Source organism: Oreochromis niloticus, linkage group LG14, assembly GCF_001858045.2.
Source record: "Oreochromis niloticus isolate F11D_XX linkage group LG14, O_niloticus_UMD_NMBU, whole genome shotgun sequence".
NCBI classification, from domain to species: domain Eukaryota; kingdom Metazoa; phylum Chordata; class Actinopteri; order Cichliformes; family Cichlidae; genus Oreochromis; species Oreochromis niloticus.
Genome location: NC_031979.2, coordinates 14,249,629 through 14,271,546, shown reverse-complemented (window position 1 = coordinate 14,271,546; position 21,918 = coordinate 14,249,629). Strand labels below are relative to the sequence as shown.

At 40.9% G+C, this 21,918-nt stretch overlaps 3 long non-coding RNA genes across 6 annotated transcripts; 1 reads left to right on the top strand and 2 right to left on the bottom strand.

Annotated features, from left to right (window-relative positions):
* Nucleotides 1-2,410: 2,410 nt before the first annotated feature.
* Nucleotides 2,411-10,920, bottom strand: LOC106097968 (uncharacterized). 3 transcript variants are annotated; one of them, XR_002056381.2, is made up of 4 exons: nucleotides 10,779-10,920; nucleotides 10,530-10,617; nucleotides 5,200-5,339; nucleotides 2,411-4,890 (listed from the first exon to the last, which is right to left on the bottom strand). It is a non-coding gene; the product is annotated as an uncharacterized LOC106097968 (long non-coding RNA). The 3 variants fall into 3 exon arrangements; XR_003213765.1 differs by having other exon boundaries at nucleotides 2,411-5,339; XR_003213766.1 differs by having other exon boundaries at nucleotides 2,411-5,339; nucleotides 10,535-10,617.
* On the top strand, nucleotides 5,226-15,045 carry LOC102080827 (uncharacterized). Its single transcript, XR_003213764.1, has 6 exons — nucleotides 5,226-5,312; nucleotides 5,747-5,871; nucleotides 6,854-6,963; nucleotides 9,221-9,297; nucleotides 14,180-14,271; nucleotides 14,624-15,045. It is a non-coding gene; the product is annotated as an uncharacterized LOC102080827 (long non-coding RNA).
* A 4,185-nt stretch (nucleotides 15,046-19,230) lies between these two features.
* LOC109194300 (uncharacterized) lies at nucleotides 19,231-21,915 on the bottom strand. 2 transcript variants are annotated; one of them, XR_001224033.3, is made up of 3 exons: nucleotides 21,481-21,915; nucleotides 20,851-20,972; nucleotides 19,231-20,676 (listed from the first exon to the last, which is right to left on the bottom strand). It is a non-coding gene; the product is annotated as an uncharacterized LOC109194300 (long non-coding RNA). The 2 variants fall into 2 exon arrangements; XR_003213767.1 differs by having other exon boundaries at nucleotides 21,349-21,486.
* Between the last annotated feature and the right edge of the window lie 3 nt (nucleotides 21,916-21,918).

The window sequence follows — 21,918 nt, the reverse complement described above, 5'->3', positions numbered from 1 at the left end:
TCATGACACTTTGTTAAACTTGCTAGACTATAACATGAAGGATCTGAGCATAATTGCTTTAAAGCAGACATTAGCTTTTTGTAAAATAAACCCATTAAAAATGTTTCTAATTTGTTTCTTCTTCTCTCAGGTTCAAACCTTTTGCCAGGGTTGCACAGCTAGCTCCGCATCCGCCTGTTTGTCCATCCAGTCTGTCTGCGTTTCTGTCCATGCAAGATCAAAGACATTCCCTCCAAATGAAATCCAGGTCCTGTTACATGCAACTGGCATGCACCGTTTGCATTCACATTTGTGAGGTCTGCATATTAAACACCACTGGTAGCTAACGTTCGTGTCGAAAAGGAAGAGTGTGCCGAGGCTACTAATGGCATGGTAATAAAAAACACATTTGCATGATACGGCATGTGTGTATCTATCATGCAAAAATATGGAAGTACTTTGCTGGTGTAATCACATGTTCAGGATTGACATATTTGCACAGGATCGTACAAATGCGTGAGTATTTGTGTGCGACTACTTGAGGCAGCGCCCAGGTCTCGTGAGGAAAAGTGCTGTGCATGTGAATGTGTAGGAAGAGCGTATAAACAAGCTAGTGAATTAGATGCTCAGTGAGGAGTGGAAGAGGTGAATGTTGTGTGAGGACTTGTGTGTGTTTACGTGTGTGAACCGCAGTGCTAATGAAATCTGAAATCCCTCCAAGTCACCTCTGTCCTCCTCCTCCTCCACTGAATCCAGTCCGCCCCATCTCTCCCTCTTTCGCACACATTAACAGACATGTTTGCACGGCTCGTGTTAACACGGGACTGTTAGCGTGGAAAGAGGTCGGTCACAGCTCCTCTTTGTTTTCTCCATTCTGTGACGCAATGGCTCTCCCTGGGCATGTTGATAATACAGCTGGCAGTCAGGGAGCCTCCGAGCACACACAAATACACACACACACATGCATTCATGCATGCATGCAGACAAAGGCACGCTAAGCAGGAGGCCATGAAGCTGCTGGTGTGAAGGACAGACACCAGAGTCTGATATTAGAAAAGTAGGGAGCCTTGCTGACATGCACTGGGAACCATTGTCAGGAAAACAATGGGTTGTTTTACCATAAGGGTCTGTGTGGATAGGTTTAGGCATTATAATGTGACAGTATCATGTTCCAGAGTGTGCATATGTGAAGGTATGTTTTTTGATAATTGGTCATTAGCCAAATCTATCCCGAGAAATTGTCTGTCGTAGGCTTGACATAGCTGTCTAGCCTCGGATTATTGCTCGTGTTAACGCAACAGCATTGGGCAGCAGTGACAGCTACAGTTTCTATTTTATTTTTCTAATCAAAATAAAACACTGGAGCGAATATGTTAGGTAGAAACTGTAAACAATCTGTTCTAGAGCAAGTTGCATTGTTAGCTTGTATGGCTATCAAGACCAAGAGAGCAAACACATTATTTTGTGGGTCTACAAATTATGCTAAAAATACCCAGAACATGACTACATACAACCACTGGATGGCAAGGCATCACTTATTAGGCTAACATGAGTAACACTATAATTAGCTGTTGTATTTTGAGATGTTAACAAACTGATACTCTTAGTCACTCCTTTGTCCCATGTGGAAGCCTCCAGATCAAGGTTATTATTAGCTAAAACTAAACTAAAAACTAGATGTGGAAAAGCATTTCAGTAACTAAAGTAAAAATACAAACCTTAAGAATTAAATGAATTAATCAAAACTCACTGAAACAATTTTGTTAACATGGAATATGTTCTTATAATTTATATATTTCTGTACTAAATTTGTATATAAATACTTAGTATTTGCTAGTGTGGTCAGAATTTTATTACAGATTGCCTCTGTCAACTGCTTTCAAAAATATCTCGGTTTTTATACTTGATTTTCCTCAATCTGACATTTGCCCTCCATACAATAATATTTACAAAGACTAAAAATAAGTCTGCAACTAATAAAAATTAAACTAAAACTAAACATTTTCAGATGTTTCATTTCTAACTAAACTGAATTAAAAATAAAACTGAAAATTAAAATAAAAATGAAACATAAAATGAAAACCTATAATATAATAAATGATATAATAATCTGGTCCAGATGAATGTTTTCACCGTCTTGGTGTTTTCAAACGAACGTGGGAGGCTAGTGGCAGAACTGAATGTGAAACCACACGTTCCTTGGCTCACCAATCAGCAAAATTTACAAAAAACATATTACTGTTTCATTTAGTATGAACTGAAAGGAACAACTCATAGGACAAGTGTTTACAGAGCTAAAACCAGAGGGACATTTTTTCATATGATCATAAGTGTTTTTGGTAGCCATGTTGGTTTCATGTTTCACACATGGAAGCTATGTCCAACTTTAATGCTTTATATCAGGGATGCCAAATTTTCAGTTCATTTTAAATTGTGGACCACCCAATTTTTTATTATGTATCTAAACTATGGATGTTCCTGACGACTAATGTTTTAGTCGATTGACTGTGTAAAAAAATGTGACTAAACACATCATTATAAATGATCCACGCTGTTTGAAATTTCATGACAAACACTTTAATAAAAGTTAAAATCTAAAATAACAAAACAATAAATCATCCAGCTATTTTTTCTATTTATCTGAAGTCAGGTCAGGCAGGGACAGCAGCAAGGAAGCCCAAACCTCCCTCTCACCACCTCCTCTAGCTTTTCCTGGGAAACATCAAGTCTTTTCCAGGCCAGCCGATAGATGTAATCTCTCCAGTCTGGCCGGCCAGAACATCTTACCAAGGAGCCTTAGCAGTCTCTTTTCCCACATGACTGAACTCCTCACCCTATCGCTAAAGGAGAGTCCATCACCCTTTCAGAGAAACCTAATTTCCGCCACTTGTATTGCTAACTCATTCTCATAGTGTTAACATAACGATCAGACCAAGATTAACAAATTTATAACGTTTCTCATCAATGATGCGCCATCTGGTGGCAGATGGCTGCATAACATTTAGAACACAATAGTTTACCAGCATTGGGCATCAAATAAAATTTTAACAATTAGATTAGATGACTAGCAAGTCTGATACCGACTAGTGGCAACAGCAATGATTAGTGAGATGTCTTAGTAAGAAGTGCAATATTAACAATATTTTCTATATCAAAAAAGCATACGTTTACAGAAATGGATCTGGCAGCCGATCACCCAGATTGACCAGAGTGTGTGTATAAAACATAGTTTTGATTAATTCACAGAAAAAGGTTTTTTTTTTTATCTTTCTTTTAGACACTGTGAACCCACTATAAAAACTAGAAATTTCTATATTAGATATTGAAAAACAGGAACTGTTCTGTTATTAATTGTTTATCTATTACTTAACTAGTTTGATGGGAATGGGGGAGGTCTTGATCAGTAGGAAAAGCTTTAAAATGTATGAAAATATGTTTTAAAGCTCAAAATCTATGCCTTCCTATACATTTTCCAAAGCCTTCCAGTGGGCCGGACCGGAGTCTTTGCCAGGCCAATTCTGGGCCCCAGACCTTATGTCTGACATCCCTGCTGTGTATGAACATGCTACTTTAAATTACAGTAATAAAGCATGGATAAAATGTGCCTTTCTTGTCAAAGATAGCATGCTGAGCAGGTAAACAGGATTAGTCTGGGGTAGTATTGCAATTACACAAGCGCTAGCAAATGGATGGGTAATGCTAAGTGGCAGCATGTGTGACCATCTCTCTTAAAATATCCAGCTGTAGTCACAGCCTTTAAACACGATACTATGTAAGTAGCTATCATGTAAATTGCTAAGACACTCAGATGACACAACAGTCGCCTGAGTCAGAAATTTGGAGCAGGCCAACCGCTGTTATTTTTAGCTAATGTTTTAGCTCAGCTAGCTTAACTTGACATCATTTTCTTTGTTTTTATCACTGTTGCGTTTACAATTTATTTCTCCATTGTCTCACATTATAAGTCTCTTGTAATGGCCTCTCGTACCTTTACTTTTACATTGTTGCTTTTATTATTGATTATAGTATTTTTATTCTTTTCCCAGCTGCTGTAACACGCAGTGTTTGAATTTCATCCGACAAAAGCGATAGCCATTAGCAAGAAATTTGTTCTTGAAAATTATTAGGAACTTCAGGCATATCAATACTGTGCAAACAGAGAAAGCCCAGTGAACAAATCAAGTAACCGTGTGCGGTTTTGTCATCTCTCAGTTTACAACACAAATGCTGGTTCGTGAATATTAGAATACATATAATAATACTTTATATTTCCTGTCAGGCCTTTAAATATTAGTCAGGTTGGTTTCCTGTGAACTGATCCAGTGTATTTACTGTAGATGACTGGTGTGAGATGGTTGTCTGAGATAAATCCTTTTTCTCAAGAAAGCTTAAAACTTTTTGCATGTGGTGGTTTTTTCTTCCACACGCACACACATATGCAGTATACGTGCATCTGTGTTCCAGATGGGTCAGCACTCCTCTAGTGAATCATACAAGCTCTATGACTTAACCATTGCACAAAGACAGTAGTAAGGAGCACATTTTCCATATTACCACCTCCTCCCCTTTGCTTCTTGCCTTCCCACCACTATCTGTGTTTTAGTTTTGCTCTCTAATGTTTGCTCCCCTCTATCTGTCTGCCTGTTTAATACTTTCTTTGTCTTCCTCCCTATCTTTCTCTGGTTTCTATTAGTCTCCTCAGTGTTTTTTTTTTCTATCCCACTGTGCGCTGTGTTTATCTTTCCAGTGATGTGTCATCCTTTTACTTCAACAGCCAAAACTTTTGGGTACTTTATTTCTAATTTGTCCTTTTTTCCCCTCACTGATGTTAAGACAGTTTTCATTTACTGTAATCCCCTTCTCTTGTCTGAAGTTGGAGCCAAGGTATGGGAGCAACGGTAAACATCTACCCTGTTAGTGCAAAAAGGGAAGAAAATGCACTTATTAGTGTGTTTAAACGTAAACTTTTTGAAACAGTAATAAACACATTAATTCCTATTTGCATTCAAAGGTTGCTGTTTTACATGACGGATTAGGAAATGTCCTTAACCCTCTCAAGCATTCTTTCAGTAGATCTCATGCGGGGCAGCTGAGCAATTTTCAATATCTGCAAAAAGACATTTCTGAGCTTTCTCAAGTGTTCTTAGAAAGTACAGGCCCTTTTGTTCTTTCTTGATGACTCTCCATGAGTTGATGGAATAATGAGAAATTGTCCATTACCCTCAGGAAAGTGAAGCTTCTGTAGGCCACAACCCGTTCTCCTCAACTCAGAAAGATGGTCCTCGTGTTGTAGTGGTCAAAGTCCGCCAGCGCCAATACAAAGCATCTTTCAGGTGGGATGTTCATTCGTTGGGTAGCATCTGGTGATATACAGACAGAAGCTACAATGGCCATTGTAAACTCCCTGGAGTTATGAAAGGATCTGGACCTTGTCATCTGAATTTTTAATGAAGTATAGCAGTGACTGGCAACAACAGTAACACAGTACACCAAGGTTAACTTACATACTAAAGCCCTACCAGTTATTGGCCGATGTTAGCTGTTTGCATTGGCATTTATAGCAGCTGATAAAATGGGAGAAACACCCTTAAACCTGCTCTGCAACATATCTGTTAGCAGCATGTTTGTAATACATACAGTAATCTGTACTGGTCTTAAAAACTCTGTATCTGTCAGGCTCTGCCATATATATTTACACTGCCTGGTAAAAATTTTCTATATGCTGATTTTGTTGTCGTGTCTCGTTTTTGTTTTGATTTCTTTAAAGTTTTGCTTTTCCAGCCAGCTGCTGATTAAACCAAAATACCACCAGTTCTTGATGTCCACTGGGATTTTCCTGCTGTATGAAGTATTCCCATTGGTGATCCAACAGAAAATTATTTTATCAACCAGGTAATTTAAATGAATCTTTCTTCTAATCATGGGAGGATATTCTTTATAGAAACTGTAATTGGACATTTGTTTATATAGTACATTTCATTACATGTAAACTCAATGGGAATTGCATAAGAAATCAGCTTGCCTTGATTTTATCATACTCATGTAAAGAAAGTGAATAGGCATTTTTTCCAAAACTGCTTTCATTTCATCTGCACATGTGTACGTGTCTGTATGTGAACAAAGAGAATTAAAGAGGCCATCACAATACCTGCCCAGATATGTGCACTGTTGTCGGCAAAGCTGCGTTTAGATACAAAAGTCTGAACATTCATATTATTTTTGTCTGGTATTTGGACATTTTACATGTAAAATAAATCTAATAAAGTCATGTCCTGTAAATGCATAAACACGCATATGTGGTATTGATCTTGACAGTGTCAGATATGGGATAATGTTCTTAGATCAGACATTAGAAGAGCCATCTGTGTAATGTTATGCTCGTGTTTAGTCTGCTGCAGCAAATGAGTGTGAGATATCTGTAATGAGAAACCCCATGCACATGAATGTTATAGGAAATGGGATTTGTTCCAGACAGAATATCATTATGAATATCTATAATTTCAACTGTGAACAGGTAACATTTGACTGATGATAACTGACTAGGAAGAATTGTATTACAGCAATGTGCAAAATCCATCTAGTCCATTTTTAAAATGTTAACAGCTTGCACAGATTCCAACCTCTGATTTCCTGTTACGACAGACATTGTTCACACAGAGATCGAGTCATAATCTCACTAAAAAGACAACTTTCTTAAGCCCTCTTTGCTTTTTCAGTATAAAGATTGATGTTTAAAACAGAAGAACCTGTGTCTATGGCCTGTTCCACCATGTTGGCTTTAGTTCTCACACAGACTTTGATTTTGCTCCTTAAATATGTGCTACCTTAAATCTGGACTGAAAATGCACTCCCATTTTGTCTCTACCTTTCACAGAAAACTTTGAACAGGCAGTGTGAGAAAAAAGTAGAAGATGGGGCCAACCCCTGAGGCCTTCAGGCTGGGAGGACTGAACGGCCTCGTAGCCACGTTTCAGCTAAACATTTGTAAGGCATTTTTAAAAGCTGATTCCTTAACAGTAACTGAGTCACCTAAATCAGGTTTTTTTTTTTTCATTTTCCTTCTTCCTGCCCTGGCATGCAGTGTGTGTATGAAAACAGCAGTCCAGGAGGTGGAGCTAAAGTCTTCATATTTTATTATTGTTTTTTTCTATTAGGAGACAAATTAGTTTTGTCATATTATTCACAAAGTGGATTTGGTAGTTAGTGACTTCCCGTGAAGAGACTGTTACAAGGTCTGCTTCCTTTAAAGGAAAGGGTTAGACACAGAGCACCTCCTCTAGAGACCTGCTAGGGATTGAGCCTGTTGCTCAAGGACACTTCAGCAGGGAGTGTGCTTATCCTCAGAAAGTCATGAACTGTGGACAGAGGACAACTTGTTGTTCATTACACCACCTGTTGCAAACACTTCCTGGACTTTTTGACACAAAAAGATTGTTTCTGTGTTTTTCCTGTGTACTTTTCAACTCATCCTCTCACTACTCCTCTCGTGCCACACTGCCCTCTTGCCAGGAAATGAGGTGATTGATTCAGTTTCAAAACCTGCCGCAAAACAAAGGCAACTGCTGCACACATGCTTCCTGTGTAAAATGAACAGGGGATAAAGTTCAGGCCCTGTATGACTCAGTTGTCCTCCAGCGAACACCCACATCCACCAGTGGACTTTCAATTATAGTGCTCCCTTAAAAAAAAGCACCCCCCCCCCCCCCCCAAAAAAAAAAACAACCCAAACATGTACACACATGCACGTACGACACACACCAACCTTTTACCTTTTACTCAATTACCCGCAGCTCATCTCTTACACTTATTGCTGGTACTTGTTGCATAACTGTTAACTGTGGTTAACGTGCAAGCTGGAACACACAGCACAATGTACAGAACAAAGCGCGTGCGTGTTTGTGTGTGTGTGTGTGCGCGCGCTGTGTAGCTCGCTCGGAGACAGAGGGGAAGCAATAACCGAATACTCCGTCCTGGCAACAAGCTGTTTTCCTGTCAACACTGCTGTATCTGTGCATTAGTGTGTGAGCGTCTAACTGACCATTCTGCCAAACTGTTTTTCCAGTCAGGAAATGGTGGAGTGTCATTCCTCTATCATCCTCCACCACTCCTCCGGTGAATTTTAACACAAGCTGAGAGCTATCTACCTCTCTTATTCATGTGTTTTTCCCCCCACTGCTTCTCTTTTTATTCCTCTGATGTCTTTGTGTAGCTGTCATTGGGGTAATGGAGAGCCGGTGAGGGAGGAGGAAAAGGAAACTTAATATGACAGTAAAAGCAGAAGGTAGGAGTGCAGATTAGTAAGAGAGTGAGGAAACAGGAGAAAGGTTAGAACTGAGAAAAGAAATCCCTTTTTTTTTTTTAAATCTCTGTAACTGGGCAGTGAGTGGGCATTTAAATACGATGTTGTAGAACAAAGACCAAGGATGCTAAAAAAAAAAGCTCAAATTTCAGAGCCTGCAATGCTTATCCCATCTTATATAATGATATCATCATACGCGAATGCGCAATAGGATCTTTGGATCGATTTATAGATCCACCTTGGGAGCTCAAATGTGTCCAGTCATGTTCGCTGTAATTTAATCATAGATTATGGGATATGTTGTTGTGAAAAGCCGATGTTATGGCATTATCCAAAAGAGTCCAAAGTAGAAGATTTCTTAGATGAGACCATGAGCAGGAAGATTAGTAGGTCAGGAAAATCACTGGGAATGACTCTTTGGGGTGTTTGTGCTATATTTCTTGGCAGTCTGGCCAGTAGTCTTTTCATTTCTTTTTCGGGAACAACATTTCCCGGGAACGCAGGGATAGACAGATGGACCAAATGATTAATACCGAAACCCTGAGTCTAGCAATCACATAAATAAACATTGAGACTCTGAGGAACATCATAAACATGTCTGAGGGAGAAAAAAAGGCCAAAAGCTTCCTCTTTTTTAACTGATTTCATGTCATATAGATAAGCAAATATATTCATTTTACAGTTAGTGGTTACTACTACAAGTACAATGTGGCGAATACCGCAGTTAAGCCAACTACGACCATATATAGTGTTGAAAAAGATGCAAGAAAAGCAGTTGTAGCCACTTCCTGAACAGAATTTGGTGTGTATGTTCTCGTTTTCTGGCTGTTGTCTGAAGCCTCGGGTTTCGGTGGTTGAATTCTATATGCCAGGGGTGGCGCCAGGCGGTCACTGTGTCAGAAAAATGGCACTGCTTGATCTGACACAGTCCTTGTTTAACAGGTGCAGCAGTGTTTCAGGCACAGGCATGGCGGAGACTACTGACAGTGAGGCAGACATCAGGACAGATTCAGAGAGAGGTTGGTATTAATGTCCAAAGCTGTTATTTTAAGCTGCGTTTGACCCAGTCTGCAGATGAGGCTGTGCAGGCGATGATCACATTTAAGGGAAGTAGAAAAATCAAATGCTGATTGCGATCCTGTGAGCTGGTAACGATAATATATACAAAGACATAGGGGGAAGGTTTAATAAAGGGAAGAAGTCGTGCACAAGCATATGAGAATCGAGTAAATAAAGTGATAAATTTTAATAATTCTGCCTTGAAGGTGATCAGATATCATTCGATATTCGCAACTCAAGTGGTATGGCAGTGAGTAATATACAAAACAAACTACAGCTAAGCTTAGGACGAAAGCAGAGGCAGAGAATGAAAAGCAAAACTTCCCTCCACCCCACGCTGAAAGAGTCACGTGCACAAGAGCCAGTAACACTACAGCAGGCCCAGGGACTGATTAGAGGGAGACGGCGTCCAGAGGCTTCGGCTTGTGAAACTGAAGGTGGGGTCTAGCAGAGAAAGGAAAACGGGAGTCACACCATTCTGCCATGGTGTGACTCACACATCACACACAGGGTTAAAGGTAAGCTTGGGATATTTACTGAACTGTGAAAAGGGAAAGGTAACACGAGCTCTCGTAAACAGAAACTCAGAGTAATCATTACCCATCTCTGGGTTTCAAAACATGCAGAGCCACAAGAAAGACAAACACCATCATAAAGGGTAACTGCACGTTCCCAAAAAACATGCTGTTACTGCAAATAATGTGTCTGATATTTAACTTAAGAAGAGGCAGGGGTCCTTCTCTCCTGTGCGAGGGAGAAGTAGAGGAGGAAGACAAGGGAACTATCTGTGGCATTCAACCCCTCCAGACCTGCTGGGCTGGTTTCTGGGTCATTAAAATTCCTCCTCTCCTCACTTCTCCTCTCCGAAGCCACAGTTTGTGCCCCAAGCGACATGTTGGCTCATGTCCACCTGCTCGGCCTTGCCTTCCTCTCCTCTACCTCTCTCTTTCTCTCTCTCTGTTATCTCACTGCTGCAGACCACACTGCTTTGTCTCTGAGTCAGGAAGACGTTTTTTCTTTGGCTTTCTCTCCGGCTGTCTCGTGCTTCCGTCTCTGTCACTCTTTCTCCCCTTGCTTTTTCTTTTCTGTACCCCGACGTGATCACAACAAATCCACCTAGACGGCACAGATCTAGAAAGTCATCCCTCATCTTTGTCTTGTTTCGGTTCCTTCCAAATTCCCCCCTCCTTACCTCACCTTTCTCTCCTCGGTGCCTGCTCCCTCTCTCTCCAGCGAAGCGTGTAAGGCGGTATTCTCTGGAGTGTCACTTCTGCTCAAATCTGAGATGATGAAGCAAACAAAGTAAACGTCAGACCTGCCCAGACTCCTTACCACTAGTTTAAGTATCCCCTGCAACAACAACCGCCACAAAAACAGCCATGACCTGACTAAAATATGTCATGGTAACTTGAGCTTCCCAGCACTTCCAAATGTCACCTACACGGGAAAGAACATGACGACAACAAGTCTTGCAGAAACAGCGATGGCTCGACTAGAGAGGCTTTACGTGATTAAATTAAATTGGAAAATATTCTGTGTGTCTGACGCTGACTGAGGACTGCTGTTTATCTGTCATAAAACAGGCTCGTTGTCCCTGCATACCAAGTGCAGATACCAAAGTAGCTACGCTTTTTAATCCAAGTCAAATGGGTCGCCATATATAAGATACTTTGTTGTAGTTGCCTTCAAGCTATTTAAAGTTTCCATATAGAGAAATAAACAGAATATTAGTGGATGTCTTAATTTTGAATGCATCATGGTGCTTGTGACAGTATGGATCTATATACTTTTTTTTATCCTCTTGCATGTAAGGAAGCAAAAGCTAGGCATCCTTGTATACACTGGCTGCAAAGACTACTTAGATTAACTTTAAAAAAAAACAAAAACAGAGAAACCCAACAATTGTATGACCCCCCTTTGAAAACGCGCTTTGGTGACAGAGGGAGAAAAAACTCCCTTTTAACAGGAAGAAACCTCCGGCAGAACCAGGCTCAGGGGGGGCGGCCATATGCTGCAACCAGCTGGGGTGATGGGAAGAAGACAGAACGAAGACACACAGGGGAAGAGAGACAGAGATTAATAACAACTAATAATTGAATGCAGAGAGGTGTATAAGCACATAGTGAGTGAAAAAGGTGAGTGAAGAAGAAACACCCAGCAGCCTAGGCCTATTGCAGCCTAACTAAGGGAGGATTCAGAGTCACCAGATCCAAAACTAAGTCTACGCTTTATAAAAAGGAAAGTTTTAAGCCTAATCTTAAAAGTAGAGATAGTGTCTGTCTCCCAAATTCAAACTGGAAGCTGGGTTAACAGAACAGAGGCCTAGAGACTGACAGCTCTGCCTCCCATTCTACTTTAAAATGCTCTAGGAACCACAGGTAAGCCTGCAGTCCAAGAGCAAAGTGCTCTAATGGGGTGATATGGTACTATCAGGTCGTTAAGATAAGATGCGGCCTGATTATTCAAGGCCTTGTATGTGATTAGCAGGAATTTAAATTTGATGCTGGATTTAACAGGGAGCCGATGAAGAGAAGTCAGTATGGGAGAAATATATTGATTTTTTCTAGTCCTTGTCATTGATCTTGCTGCAGTATTTTGAATCACCTGAAGGCTTTTCGGGGTGTTTTTAAGACATCCTGATAATAGTGAATTACAATAATCCAGCCTAGAAGTAATAAATGCATCAACTAGTTTTTCAGCGCCGTATGTGTGAGTGTGTGTCTTTTATCACGTCTTCCTCCCATCATAACAAACCGGTGGTGGCAGATTGCTGCCCCTCCCCTGCCAGAGGTGTCTTCCTGTTAAAAGGGAGTTTTTCCTTCCCATCATTGCCAAGTGCTTGCTCATAGTTGGTTAACTGATTGTTTTTGGTTTCTCTGTAATTTTGTAGGGTGTTTATTTTACAATATAAAATGGCTTGGGGTGACTGTTGTTGTGAATTGGCGCTATATAAATGAAACTGAATTGAAATGAATTGATGGGTGAGGCACCACTATGAACACAGTTTCGCTTTACTTGTTTCCTGTAAATAGACACATTTTCAGAAACAGAATCCATCACGATTAGCGTGTCCCCACAACAGATTTTTCATAAGCTATTTCAGCCGCTTCTCTATTCACAGTGTGTCACCACAGCCAGTAACTGCACATGTTTATTTTGGCAGATTTCTTTTACACCACATGCTATTCCTGATGCAACACCTAAGGGATTTGTGTCCCCTCCTGGGATCAAGCTGGGGATGTTTTTGCTTGTTGGGTGAAGGTGTAAACTGCTACACTGTGGAGCTACTACCCTACACTGTATTTTACATGCCTTTAATCATTTAAGGAAATTTCAGAGGAGAATAATTTTCTTCGCAGTCAAACAGTAATTGTTTTCTCTGGCTCTGGAGTAGTCGCTCCAAGTTTGACCCAAAAATAACCCTGATAATGCCACAATGACATTGTTTGTATTATCAGGGTCTGGAGATTATGAGTGAGCTCATTCAGTTATTACAACAGACACTCTGTGTTTCACCAAATAGTGAGCAAGCAAATGGGAATCGTCATTTACTGACACAAAATTGAGTTTTGTATCTATAAGATACATATACATTGTGTATTATATACATTGTTACGTGACAGTGTCATGAATGGTGAAACAAAACCTGTGAAACAAAGTGGATGCTGAAATGCAATGTAAACCACCTGGTGGAAATGTCGGAGATAAAAGAAAACTGTATGGACAAAAGTACTGGGTTACCTACAGCTTATCAGCCATGGAAACCCATGCAGTGAAGCTCCCAGCATACAGTTTATGAGCTGATGTTAATGCCAGAGGAGCTTTGAAACTCTGCAGTTACAGAGTCAGCAGAATGTTGGCGATATATGTGCCTCAGCACTCACTTACAGTTGATCAAGAAATATCTAGGAAGGGAGAAATTGAATGAACTGGCAAACAGCACCACCCTCAAATTCAGTGAGCTCTTAGAGCGACCCATCCTTTCACAAATGTTTGTAAAGGCAGACTGCAAGGTGAGGTGTTTGGTCTTGTATACCTGTGCCAATGAGACTGAAGATATATGCCCATGTGGTGTATGTGAGTTATCTTTGAGTCAGCTGCTGGAATTTCTGTCATTTTTTTTAATCTTTCTCTTCTTGCCGACTTCCATTAATGAAACACTAAGAAGTCCAACAGTTGAGGGTGAATGGCATTTATCACTTGCCACCTGTGTTTACTGAAAATAGTTATAATTGTAATGACTCACTTTCCGTGCCAGTCCTTTCGTGATACGTTGGCACTTTGACCAGCAAGCCAAAGACCGAAACATTCAATAAAGCTCAGCTTTATAACAATATGTGGACTCGGCAAGGTGTTGGTCTCAGGCAACAAACCACATTCGTTGTCATTACACTTTCTCTTATTTTTTAAATTTATAAATGTATTTATTTAATAACACAAGACACCTCAGTTTTCAGTCAAATGAGGAGTAAAATAGGGTTTGACCTTTAACCTGGTGGTGGAGCAATCCTTTCAAGAACCAAATCCACATGGGACACAGTGCTAGCTAGTGCTAAAAAAAAAAATCTGTTTGCATGTACATGCATATCTGCAGAAGGGTTGGTTGGTTGTTCTGTATGCATTTGGGCAACTTTTCTAAGGGGAATAATGGTTAACCAATGCCTCTAAACTCTGGTCCTTCAGACTGATTGTTTTAGGCTTTTGGGTTTTTGCTATACCCAGCTGATCATTTAAATCAAGTGTGTTGGGGCAGAGATTGAGGTCTCATTTTGAGAGCGTTGACTGGTGGGATGTATAACCAATCAAAGCATGCACTAATAGGAACTTGCACTTCACTTACAGGAAATGGGAACAAAAGGTTTTATGGGAGGAAGACATGTCATTGGACAGTTGCAGATCCGGGGTCAGTTAAGGGCCACGTATGATATGTGAAGGTAGGAACTAGTGTGTGCATGCAAATTATGATGTGTGTACACGTGTGTGTGTGTGCTATTAGTTTGGGGAGAGCTTTGTGAAGGGAGATGTAAGGTACCAAGATGCAACGTTACTGCAAAAGTCAGATGACAGTAATGTGATATCCAAGTGTGACGTATGAAGTTCCACAGAGTCAACGGTCATTGTCAGATCCATTCAGATACACAGAAACACGTGTGATTGGACCTACAGGCTAACCCATGAGCACAAACACACACAGTTATTTGACTGATTGTATTTGTATGAAAATTAACTTGATACTTGTTGAAAGAAAAAAAAGGATAAACAGCTTTTTTTCTCCTGTATACACAGAAAACCGTGACATTTTGCTACCCTTATAGGACATTGTTGCCCTGAGGAAGTGAACCAATTCCTGCTGAGTGGGGGTGGGTGGGGGACTAATTTATCGATTAGTCCCCAAAAAGTAGGTGAAAATGTTTTTTTTCTCCCAAAAAATAAAATTCACCCATAGAGGGCTAAGTAAAATTGAATGTGTGACTGATCGCTGTATTTTTACGGCAGTCACATTGCTTTCTGACATTGTGTATCTATAACTAAACCATTCTGTAACTGCCAAAGAAAAAAATGTTCCTTCCTTCCTTACTTGAGTGTTCTTCCTAATGTGTAATCATAAAAGCCGCCCACCACTCTACACTTTGATGAATGGCACGCTGTTTTTTTGGGAAATAACCCAAGACCTTCTGACCCACACATTACCACACACACACAGTACTCCCTCCTGGGCTAATCTCCTGCACTGCTCCCCGACCCTCCAGCTCCATCCCCAGGAGCCAGAGCTTGCCTTTGATCAACACACATTGTGAAAGCACACTAGGTGACCTGTGTGTGTGTGCATGTGTGCATCTGTTTGAGGGAGAAATACTTCAGACCGGTGGGGCTGGGAGGTCCTAACCTGAAGTGCCGGATATTGTTCCGCTACTTCCTGCCCTTAAGCCTTGACCCGGAGAACCCGAGCCAAAGGGCCTTTTGTTTGGCTGACCCTCAACCTCTCCTCTGCTCCTCCCTGAACAGCTCACGTCCTCCTTCTTTCTTCTTGTCTTCTCTACCCCCTCTCTCTCTCTCCTTGAACCTCAAACGTACACTAATGCCGAACTCTTGGAATCGATCATCAAAGAGACCACCGGAGCGCCCTCATACAAACACACACACATACATTCCTGTTATGTTGCCATAGCAGCAGAGAGCCCTGATAGCCTGATGCTTTGAACCTGTGTGCGAGTAGGTCATTCTCACCTTTAGGGGTCCGCTGAGACAGATTGGATATGACACTGAGAAAGGTTAATGTATGGTTAGAAGCCTCAAATGTCTCAGGAGAAGATATCATGTATTATACACCGTCATGATCAGCAATGAGAGAATAGACACAACGATGTGGGAGAAACACATGGACGCACTAGCATGGCAACCACCTGCCATTTCACTGAGTCCGTGTTGACCAGATCTGAGGCAGATTGAGCCACCATGCACGCATAAATGAAGTCTTTTGTTATCCCGTGGAGAGCCTACAGCTCACTTACGTAAGAAAGGTAATACATTCATGGTGATAGACTTGCATGCGTAGAGGAATGTAAGCACAAGATGCACACGCATAAAAACATTAAAGCTAGATGGTATTTTAGGAGCTTGGTCCACTTTAAATAACGTGCTTGCCATAGCTGTGCTATTTTGGGTTACATACAGCTGCCAGACAGAAAGAGAGAGCAAGGAAGACATTTACAGGTAGCCTGACTGGTTAGATCACAAAACGAGGGATGTCATTGTGTTTTGTAGCTCAACGTGAGAGGATAATGCGAGTTAACGTAACACAATTAGCATGCAGAACAATCTTGATCCCCATTGAAAGATGGTTCAAAAGACGAGAGAAATTTCCTTCATGCTTCAGCAGGGAAGGAAACCTTGTGATAGGTCACAGCAGCACGGGGTTTCCCTCAGCACCTTGGGTCATTAGTTGCCCCATTCAGCCTCTCCCAGTTACATCATCTGGTAAATGGACTGCTTCTTATATAGCGCTTTTCTACTCTTCTGGAGCACTCAGAGATCTTTATACAACATGCCTCATTGACGCAAGCATTTTTTTCTATGCTTAAGTGCTTCCACTCCAACATTCACACACATTCATCTATCGGAAAGCAACCTGGTGTTCAATATTTTGCCCAGACTGCAGACTGGAGCAGCAAGGACCTGAACTACCAGCCCTCCAATTAGTAGATGACCTGCTTTACCTGCTGAGCTACAGCCACTCTCTACTCAGAAAAACGCACAGATCTCTGACAAACGATCATGTATCAAAGCCTTCCTGCAAATAAGATATTATCAGTGCATCCTTTTAACACGAGAGGAAACCCAGAAGCAATATTTTAGCGCGCATCAGCTGTGCGTGTGGGTGGATGCAGGCTGCAGGTAGCTCGTTGGTGATATTACACTCCCCTCTTACAGGCTGGTTGCATTTAAAAATCATCAGTTCACTTTGTTTGACAGGGTGTTGACTAGATATGGTTCACGGAGCAGGCAGACACAAGGCAGGTGTTTCTCACTAAAGCGCAGATGATAAAAATTTATTCATTTCAGGTGGAAGTATCATGTGGGCATTATTTTTTTCTATCGCTTAGACCTGTAATAACCCCACTGTGACTTTTACACACCTTTCATTTTCTTTTTGGCACCAAACACAATTTGCCACCTGCCGTGTTGTGTCTTTGGCTGGATTAAAAGACTAGCTAATAAGAAATAGGTTACACTATACACAATATATGTAGAAGTACTGATATCATATTCCAAGTATTTTTAAGTGCAGCTAAAAAACCATCCGCAAACTCCCTCGTCTGTCGCAAGAAAACAATTAGTCATATGAAAAGGTCACAACGGAGATCAGGTAGTATCAGACACGCAAAACCAGTTTCAGTCTGAAAGAAGGGCATAAGCTGAGTCACCGAATCAAAAACATAAGGCACCTGTTTCGGGCGTTGGAGGTCAGAAATATGTGGAACTTTAGTCATATAAAGCAAAAACAGTCCTGAGTTCCTCCTCTCTGTCACATCATAGAAACTTATCAGGGGTGTAGGAATTATTCAGATCTCCGAGAATAAAGCCAGAACAGCTCATTAAGAGTCCTGCGTTGAGGAGCTTTGTTTCAGCAAAAGTAATGAGCAACAGAACTGGAATAACTCATTATGCAGACGTGTAAAATAACTAAAAAGCGATCCATTGTGATTCACATGAAAGAGACCGAATTACTGCCCGTAATCACAGCGATTACAAAGTGAGACTTTCATCGTTGTTTACGGCTCCCATTGGTTCCACTGCCAGTCAAATTGCCTCAATAAAATGGATTTCTGCGTTTCCATGACACGAAACAGGCGTGTCGAGGCTGAGACGCTGGCCCCAGCGTTAACTGATCTGCCTCCAGTAATCGTGTTGTGTGCAGGCATGTGAACAGATAAGACTAAGGGTGGAGGGTGAAACATCACCTTTACCCTATTTGTACGTAGAATCGCTTTTACCCTACACTTTATTTTAGACCGTGTTTAGCCACCAAAGGTTTTAAAACAGATTCAGGTCTCTGTTGTTGCTCTTGACAGACTCCAAACTGCACCTATGACCTTTCACCTCATTTTTCAAGGAGCCGAGTGTACGTGTATTTATCCGCAGGGACTGATCAAGAGTCAGAGCAAGAACAATTTCGCTTCAAGTCAGAAAGACACTGTACACGTAAACGTAGCCAAATCAGTATTTTTCCCATACTTTCAGTACTCTGTGGTACATTGTGTTATTCTTTTAATCCATGATTATATAACATGCCTGCAATGTTTCTTTAGGCTATTGAATTATTTCTTAAGAGCATTGCTTCCCAGATGTATTAAACGACCCTCCCTGTGTTTGTTGTTGCATTTGTTCAGTTCACTCGCTGACTTTCCTGAGACAACAAGCAAGACGGATTAGGCAAGCAGGTATCTCCTTTATAGGGCGTCCTCAGAGGCAAGTCGGTACTTGAACAATAGGACGTTGTTGCGCATGTCAGCCAAGGAGGAATGCTCAAGATCTGTCGGTATGCAGCCAGGCAATTATTCTCATATACGTCAGTTGTTAAGTGTCTTCAGAGACAAGCCTATAATTTCCCAATTACTAACCCTCATTGGAACTATTTCAACGACATCGGTGTTTGTCCTGAAGCTGTTGATCTCTTTTTGAACCACAACCTGTGGGACATACACAATAACCTCATGGAAAAATCAATAATTTAACAACTTTCCAGGAAGGGTTGACCTTTGACATTTAAGTTCAGGAAGTTAATAAAGGAAGAAGATGAAAGATAAGCAGGTTTAAATGTTGTTGAGTGAGTCATTAATAGTTAATTTGAAGAAAAGAGCTCCTAAAGGGGATATGATGCTTCATTTAATGTTATTTAGAACAATTAAAAAACAGATGTGCAAGACGTAATGTTCCACCTCACTGTTACTGTCAGTGAGGTGGAACATGGTGGAGCATTTAGATTTATGGAAAATGATCACCCTCTCCATTGTTTGCATTCTGACAAGCACAGATACGTTGGCAGTTTGAATTTTGTGGTTATTAAATAGCTCCTATTGAGAAATCCACCCTTTAGAAACCAAAGACGGTTTGGCTGAGCAAGCTGGAAGGATGAAACTGAGGCAGGAAGGCAGTGTCACACAGCAGGTTCCTAAAAAACTACTTCTGGTAAAACAGCACAGAGAGGGAAGCTGACTCAATGCAAAGTCAGTAAACATTACACTCCCTTATGGAAACACGACAGATTAGCCACACAGGGTGGCCAAATTTTTCCTGCAATACTTAAAGGGAAACAATATATTCTAGGTAATCATAAAAAAAGTGACTCACCCTTCATATGTGGGTGACTTACATATGCCTCAGCAGGTTTCACACTTAGTCTCATGCGAAAGAAGACAGGATGATAAAATATTTACATAAGACAGGCTTGACAAAATATTGACTTAGCAAATTTCTTGTATGTAAAATTGATTACCATTCCAGTCTATTTAAGTTATGAAATGAGTAGGCTGTATTCTCTCGGGCAGTGTTCTTAAAGCACGTAATCTTCACTGACTGCGTCCTTTATGCAGCTGTCATGGGGCTGCTTCTTCATTTTCATATGTGGCAGCATTGTACATCTTTACTGTCTTACATTTATGGCAGTCCGTCCCCCACATATCAGGAACACGTTAAACCCAGGTTCAATGTGTTTGCATAATACTACTTCATGTCCTATACTTTCTAATCTTCTTGTGTATTTTCACTGTTCCTCTGTCTAGATTTAAGATCATCTCTAACAGTCATTACACTGCTGTAAGTTGTCACATTTGCATGTTTCAGATCATCAAACAATATTAAACAGAGATGACCCAAACGATTAAACACTTTATTTGGAAAACTGAGTTCAGTTTCACTAACCACATCAAGGCCTGATTACTAGCAGACCTGTTAAATTAAGAACTCTCTTAACCAGAATCAGATAAAGTGAAGTACGCTAAAAGATCTCAAAAATTAGCACATCATGCCCTGATAAAAAAAAAGAAAAAAGTAAATGAGAAACAAATTAATTGAAATCTATCACTTTGGAAAAATGTTACAAAGCTATTTTTAAGGCTTTGGGTCTCCAGTGAACCACGGTGAGAACCATTATCCACAAATAAAGAAAAATCAGAACAGTGGTGAACCTCTCCAAGATTGTCTGGCTGACCAAAATTACTCCAAGAGCGCATCAACAATTCATCCAGAAGGTCACAAAAGAACTCAGAACAACATCTAAAGACCTGCAGGCCTCACTTGTCTCAGTTTCTGTTATGTAAAATTGATTACTATTCTAGTGCATGTAAGTTATGAAATGAGTAGGCTGTTCTCTCAGCCAGTGTTGTTAAAGCATTTAATCTTTACTGACTGTGTCCTTTATACAGCCATCATGTGGCTTCATCTTCTTCATTTTCTGTTGATCTCTTCGTAAACCACAAGATTTTCATCATCTAAAGACCTTAAGATTTCAAGGTCAGAGTTCAAGATTTAATACTAAGAAAGAGACTGGACAAAAATGGTATCCATGGGAGAGGTCCGAGGAGAAAATCACCGCTGACCAGAAAGAACACAAGGGGAACCATTGTGATGTTTGCCAACAAACATCTTGATGGTTCCCAAGACTTCTGGAAAAATACTCTGTGGACAGATGAGACACAAACTGAAGTTTCTGGAAGGCTGAGTCCCATTTAATCCGTTGTAAAACTGTATCATACCATCAGTCAAACATGGTTCTGGTAGTGTGATGGTCTGGGGCTGCCATAGTTGAAGGAACTATGAATTCTGCTCTCCAGAAAATTCTGAAAGAGAATCTCTGGTCATCGGTTCACACCTTGAAACTCAAGTACACTGGGGTTATTTAGCAGGACAATGATCCAAAACACAGCAACACAGCAGTCCATCTCTGAATAATTTTCTTAAAAAGGGGAAGGGGGAGGGGGGTGAGTGGCCCATTAAGATACTTTGGCACTTACTGAAACAGGCTGTTCATGCTCAAAAACCCTCCAATGAGTCTGAGCAATTCTACAAAGATGAGAGGGCCAAAAAGATGTGAAAGACTCTGCCAGTTATCACAGACGCTTGAATGCAGTTCTTGCTGTAAAAGGTGACACAACCAGTTATTAGGTTTATGGGGGAATTACTTTTCACATCAGGTCAGGTTAGTTTGGATACCTTTTTTCTCTTAATAAATTTGTTTGTTGATCTAAAACATGTAAGGGGGATAAATGTGAAGAAAAGAGAGAGACAGACAGACAGAAAGACACACACACAGTAAGAGAGAATGAAATCAGTGAAATCAGCAAGAGGGAGAATACTATTTCTCAACTGTGGTAATTAAAACAACCGCATTTAACCCATTCACTGGGTGAATGGGTTAAATGCAGAGAAGTAATTTCCCTACCGGGACTAACACATACACTTTATTACAGCACCCTACCAAAGCACTTTTCATATAGTATATAGTTTTTTACCTAAACCATGAATCCACTGGTTTTACTTGGAATGGATATATCTAAATTATTTAATTATTTTTCCATCAAAGAGCTGCAATTAACTTTAACAGTAAACTGTATGTTAATGCTTGTTTGTTTTTATAAACCTACTTCCGGGGTCGGTGAGGTTTCCCTACACTCCCATGCAGCGTTTCCGGCCCCGCCTCCCTTCGAGCCGAAGCCCAGCCTTCCTTTGAAGAGACCCCGCCTCTGACAGGTTACAGGGGCGGAGCCAGACTGTGCAGAGATGGGAGAGCAGGCAGTCAGTTAGAGAGTCTCTCGCTACAGCTGTGCGTTCCTCTGTTCTGTTCTCAGTCTCCTTTTCCTATCCGGCAGAAGGATACAAAGAAAAGGAGATACCATGAAATAGAGACGTAGTATGAACGCGTCAGGGGCAACAGAAGGACGAGAGCAACCGAACCGGACAACAGTCTAGCCCCGGACACGGATACTATTATCCCCGGAGCTTCGCCGATGAGTGCACTGGATTTTACCCACCAACTAGCGTCGAGACCGGGGGGGAGTGGGGCGGACATTAAAGCGCAGGTA